Genomic DNA, 6,000 nt, shown 5'->3' on the forward strand with positions numbered 1-6,000 from the left:
TACTAAGTTGCCAAGTAATGTGGTAATGTTACCAGGCTCAGCACAGATCTGGGCATACCACCAGCCATGTGGCTGCTCGAACTGGTACATCTGAGAGCTCAATAAAACAAAAAATGTTGCAGTTCTTGAGCTGACCTAAACTCCAAAATTCAATTTAAAAAGTTACGCTCCTGTTTAAAAGTTACTCTGAAATTCAGCCTTGGATTTTTCTCTTCAATTTCTTTATAACAGCATCATGAATTAAAATCTTTCAGGCAACTGTTCTACTTTCAAAAGTTCAGCTTTCAGACAAATCACCTTCAGCCCTTACTGCAAATAAAATATTTCAATATTCCTGACAGTTTCATCTGTGATGATCATCTGTGGATGAACAGACATCCTTCCTTTTTGGTTTTATTTTAACTGCCAACAGTTGATCTTCAAATACTTTCATTTGTTGAGTGACTTAGTTGCTAAATTTAGTTCATTAGTCAGTTATGAGGCTCCATAACAAAATTTTTACATCTTTTTAGAATTCCTCACAATTTTCACATATTTAAAATATTTGTCTCCTACTGTATATTTAAAAAAAATTAACACAGGTGGCTGCTGAAATCTGCCTTAGGAGCAAAACTGTGAGAACCCTATAAACCATATTTAACACAAGTTTGCCATAGCTACTTGGGAATCTTTTCCCTCAAATAGTTTGCTAGTAGCTGATTACAATATTGTAAGCACCACCCTTGAAATACCTTTTATTCTCATGTTAAAATATCAGTAAAATAAGCAGGCTTGAATCACCTAACTGAAGCTGTGCTTTGATTCAGATCCCTGTCTGCCTTGCTATACACATTACCTGCCTGGTCTTTGTTACCTAAAACTATCATTACATTTATGCTCACAATACTTCTTTCTTTTAAAAAGGGGTAATGATATCCTTTTATGTTCCATGGATGCATTCTAAAATATATAGCTTCATTTTCACCTGTGACTGAATGATGAATGATAGAATGACTCTTCTGGCTACAAAAGCCAAGCTATTTACCCACTCCACTTGCCTAGGAAACACTTTTTCCTATTTTTGCCCTCCAAAACTATTTCAACTGATGTTCCTAATGACAGAAAATTGTTTACCAAGTGGCAAGGAAGGCCAGGATACTGCATACAACTGGTGTGGAAGGGGCTCTAAGAAGAAAAGACATAGTGCAGGATAGGTAGTAATGAAAGGAAAGAGGTTGTTTCCATTGTCTCTTATACTCATCATCTATTCTTTTGAAGGAGCTGTACAAGATTTATGCAATGAACACACATGAAGACCAAGAAATGCTCTAAATGAATTTTTTGTGAAAACTGAATTTAGACAAGAAAAGTGATTGACAAACCACTCTGTACCAAACAAGCTTAAATTTGTAGTGCCTGAATTACTGAAATAGCTAAATCTTGCTATGGTTTAGGGTGGACTGACATCCCCATATTTAGGTTTCTCTAAAATAAAAGGACTATTAAATAAAACCCCTCTCTGGGATGTGTCCTTCAGAGACAATAGAATTTGAGTGGAACCAGCTGCCAGAATTACACAGGCCACCTCTGATAACAAATTTTCAGCTGGAAAACTATTCCGAGTGACATCACTGCATTTGCTAAGGCTTTCCCCCTGTGATAACTCCACGCTGGCATTCTACTGCAAATATTAATTACTAATTAGTAGTGATATTGCCTCCCAAGCAAACACAACAGTAATTAAGTAAATGAAATTACAGGTCTGTTTAGGGGAGCAGGGAAAAGGGGAAGAGCCCTCTGCATCACCTGCACAGCATTAGCCCCATCTGAGCAGAGTACCTGTGCACCCCAAGGACTCTCTCTGCCTGAGGGCTCTGCATTCTGCATTCACATCCCTCACACCCGGCTGAGGTTTTGCCTGGAGACGGCCATCCCCATCAGGATGAATTTCACCCTCATCACATACAGCACCTCCTGTTTTGGAGTGCTTCAGCAAACACCATTTATTCTCACAGGCTGCAAGACCAGTATAGCCCTGTCTCTTAGGAGGCAAACAAGCCCAGGCACCACCCCAGCCAAAGGAAAAACGCTGGAAATGAGCAGAAGAGGGCGAGTGTCCTCCCCCTGCTGCTGTTCAAGGAAATGCCACCATGGATGGACCTTCTGCTTCCACTTCCTCCACCACCTCCCTCATTTCCCAGATTATCCCATTCATTCTCCCTCAGACACAAATTCCAAGACAATTAGCAACTTCCAGCACACTAGAATCACTCAGATTAAAAGGGTCTTATAACACATTCAAGAGCTTTTCAGAAAGATTCTTACTTTCTAGTTTCAAAACTGACTGATGGAAATTAGTGATGGGATATTGTTTAAAAGCATCAGTCAATCCCAGACTATGAATCTCCTTAAAAACACCATTAGTACTGCTGGTGTTCTTTTCAACTTTTGGGTTTCGTATTATTTCATTAAGATCAAAACTGATAAAATTGTTCACTACAGATAATTCCATGAATGACACACCCCAAAACAGAGGAAGATCACAGCTTGCAGTGATCTGTTTGACATGAATATAAAATTAAAACAAACTGGAAGAAGGCCACACATACCTCAGCAATACATAATGGTTATATTGCCATTAGTACCCAAAAAAGTATTATTCCAATGAAACAGCAATTTTAAACAAAGCCATGAAACAGATTTAATGGTGAATATGAAGCACCACATTTCTTTATATTATTCCCTTTCTCAATGCAAGATGCTTTAACAAATGATTCAGACAAATCAATCCTTGTTTACTCACAAATTGCTAATGCACCATAGAGAATTCTCAGCATAGACAATCGTCTTGTGAGCACAAACCTGAAACAAGCCTCTGATGGTAACACCTTAAATTGTCTTAAATAAACTTAGCTGTGCATTTAATCTGATAAGATTAGATATGGTAAGACACGAGGCATCTTAAATTACAGAGAAATGCTAAATAAAATGTACACATGTGTAGTTTTAGCCTACCTAGCCAATTAATTCCTCACCTTCCATACTAAGGGAAAAATGCCAAGTTTGCCCCATGCTGGTTTGGGAAAGACAGGATAGGAAAGTTCATGCCTGCTGCCATTTATCCAGCAAATACTTCCAACTCACTGAGCCAGCACCTGGCAGCCAGTGGAATGCAACAGCCTGAGCCTCCATTAGCAAGTTAGAAAATAACTGGGAGACAATGTGGCAATTATTGTTTCTGTAAAATAGACATTACTAATACACATACTCCAAACTTGAAGTCTGAGGTCTTTAGAAGAGTGATCAATGAAAATTCATTACATTATTGGCTTGATCAGATACCAAAAAGCTTCATCACTGGAAATAAGGACTTAACACCAATTTAATAAAATGTTTTTATGCAGCATTAAGATTTAAATCCTGAAGGTGAACCTTTCTGACCAGGGAAAGATCCAACTGCCAGGCACAGTGTCCTGTTTTCAGGATATAGAAGCTAAGAGGGAGGTTCAGCAACATCTACTTTTTCAGCTTAAACCCCTCAATTGCTACTTCTGTAATTACCTCTTCCCTGCTAAGCTACCTTGCTATTTGCAACAGAAAGACAGGATAGAAGTAGCTCCCATCTAGCAGAGTGTTGGCTCTCTGGAGCAAACACCCTGGAACTCAGCACAGCACCATCCCCTACCCTACCTGGTTCAGCCAGAGGTGGAGGAAAGCTGCAGGTTCCAACACCACCTCCACAAGCTGGAAACAGGGTGAGGAGGCTGAGGAACAAGCCCATGCTCAGTCAGGGTTATGCAGATATACAGGCTCTTGTCAGGAATTCAAAGGGGGATGCCCAGATGTAGATAGTTTTCTCAATCTGAGATTGACAGATTGATCAAAGTATTTTTAGCTTAAGTGACAACCATTATGTAACTGTGATAAGCACTTCAACACCTACCAGACCTATCTAGGTGCTCTCACCAAGACCTACTGAATTCTATGGCTGCATCAGTTGTAAAATTTGGAAAAAGGAGGCTGAACAGAGACCATTCAGGTTCTATGGAACCTGGGAAAGGTCTCCATATGATCCAAAACAATTTGAATTTTACATGGGGGTTTAATAAAGACTGCTACAAAAACATCCACACTGGTCCCTGTCGCAGTGATGACTGCGGAACTGCAGGATGGAACTGGAGCTGATCCACTGATGCTCTTGCAGCTCAAACCCACTTTCCGTAATCAAATCTAATTGTAACCTAATTGTACTTAAAACAATTTACTGCAAAGGAGACAACCTGGCCTGCACAGTAAGTGCCCAGCTTGTGGAGTAGGAGACACTGGAAGTCCTCCAGCTGAGGCACCAGCAACAACCCATGTCATGCTGGAACACTTCCCACTGCACTCCTGCTCTGCCATCCTGCACCCAGCAAGGGCCACCAAGGAAAGGGACCCTTCAGGGGTCCTGTGGGGACAGAAGGTCACAGCTCCATTTCTGTGGGTCACAGAAAGCACACAGGCTCCATTCTGGAGATGGAAAACCCAGTATAAAGAGGCAGAGCAACATGAGGGAAGTGCTGAAAGAACAGAAGGTTCAATCCACAACTGGACTCAAGGCCATCAAGTTCCCGATGGAGAACGTGCACCGACAGAGTCATTCAAGGGAAGGAATAGCTCAGAAAAGCAGTGATGCTTTTCTGCAGACGAGATGCTGAAAGAGAAATTTAAAAACAAAAAGGGGAGAAGGCAGCACATCTCTTAGAGGACAGCATGGGGAAATGAGTGGTCCTACAGCAGCTGGAAATGCGGCTCATGGAAACAAGGGGGAGATTGCCACAAGAGGGGCAGAATTTGGTGAAGAGGAGGAAAAAAAAAATCAACTGAAGCACTTTTCCACAGTTGTGCTTCTACTTCTTTGACCTATCCATCAGAAGGACAAGAACTATTCACACATGAATTTTCTGGGAAAAGCTCAAAACTGTAGGATGAACTTGTGTCACACGACCTAGTAATCTAACTCAGGTTTCATAGTCTCTCACAAACAGCAAGATTTCTGTCAAAAAAAAGCATGGTAAAAAAAAAAAATCATTTTTTTTTTCAGCAGGAGTGGTAATTGAGCAGCAAGATGGAAGGCTTGTCACTCAAGTTACGAGTTGTGTCACTTACCCAGAGCGAATTATGTTAAAAACATGAGTAGCATAACACACCATGCTGCTTCATTTCATACAGACCATAATGACTACAGACTCCCTACAATTTCTGAACCATACATGCCTAGGGGCCAGGAGCTGCTAACTAATACTACCAAAGTTGGATAATGTCAATTAGAGTATTTTCTCCTGGGAAAAGGGACATTCAAAACAGAAAGATTTTTACCTTCTCATTACATATGCCTTCTTTTGTTCCAGTATGATAAAAGACAAAAGTATTAACATGTACGAAAGTAATTCCAGTTGAGTGACAGGAATCAATACATTTTAATTTTTCTGTGTCAGTTCAGAAAACTGAGATGGGAAGAAAATGTAAATGTGTTTGATTCAAGGGAAAACTGTTTTAAAGCCTAAAGTTTCAGAAAATAATTACATTTAAGAATGGTCATAATGATTGAAACCTACTTTATTCCACTGTTTCTGGGCATTTACTATTTGGACATGAAAATAAGGAGTATCTTCCAGAAGTTCCAGAGGCCCCTTGTGCTTTGTTTCCTCTTTAATTTATCAGCTGAAAATGTGTGGTTAAAAATCTATAACATCAATAAAATAGATGCTAAAGCTGAACAAGTAGAAGTTTGCATGCAAGGCCAACCCAAATCTATTTATCATGCACCAAATTCAATTTTCAGCACAGGATCTATTGACATACTAAGGATTAAGACTATCACCACATAATTACATTTAAACCTGTGAGAACCATTTCTCATCCATAGAAACTTGAAATTAACAACATAGTATAAACTTTATTTACCAAGACAAGAACAGATATGGTTTCCCTATAGAGTCTATTTGCATTTTGTTTCCCAAATCTAAGCAGATTTTCATT

Source organism: Sylvia atricapilla, chromosome 8 (assembly GCF_009819655.1).
Source record: "Sylvia atricapilla isolate bSylAtr1 chromosome 8, bSylAtr1.pri, whole genome shotgun sequence".
NCBI classification, from domain to species: domain Eukaryota; kingdom Metazoa; phylum Chordata; class Aves; order Passeriformes; family Sylviidae; genus Sylvia; species Sylvia atricapilla.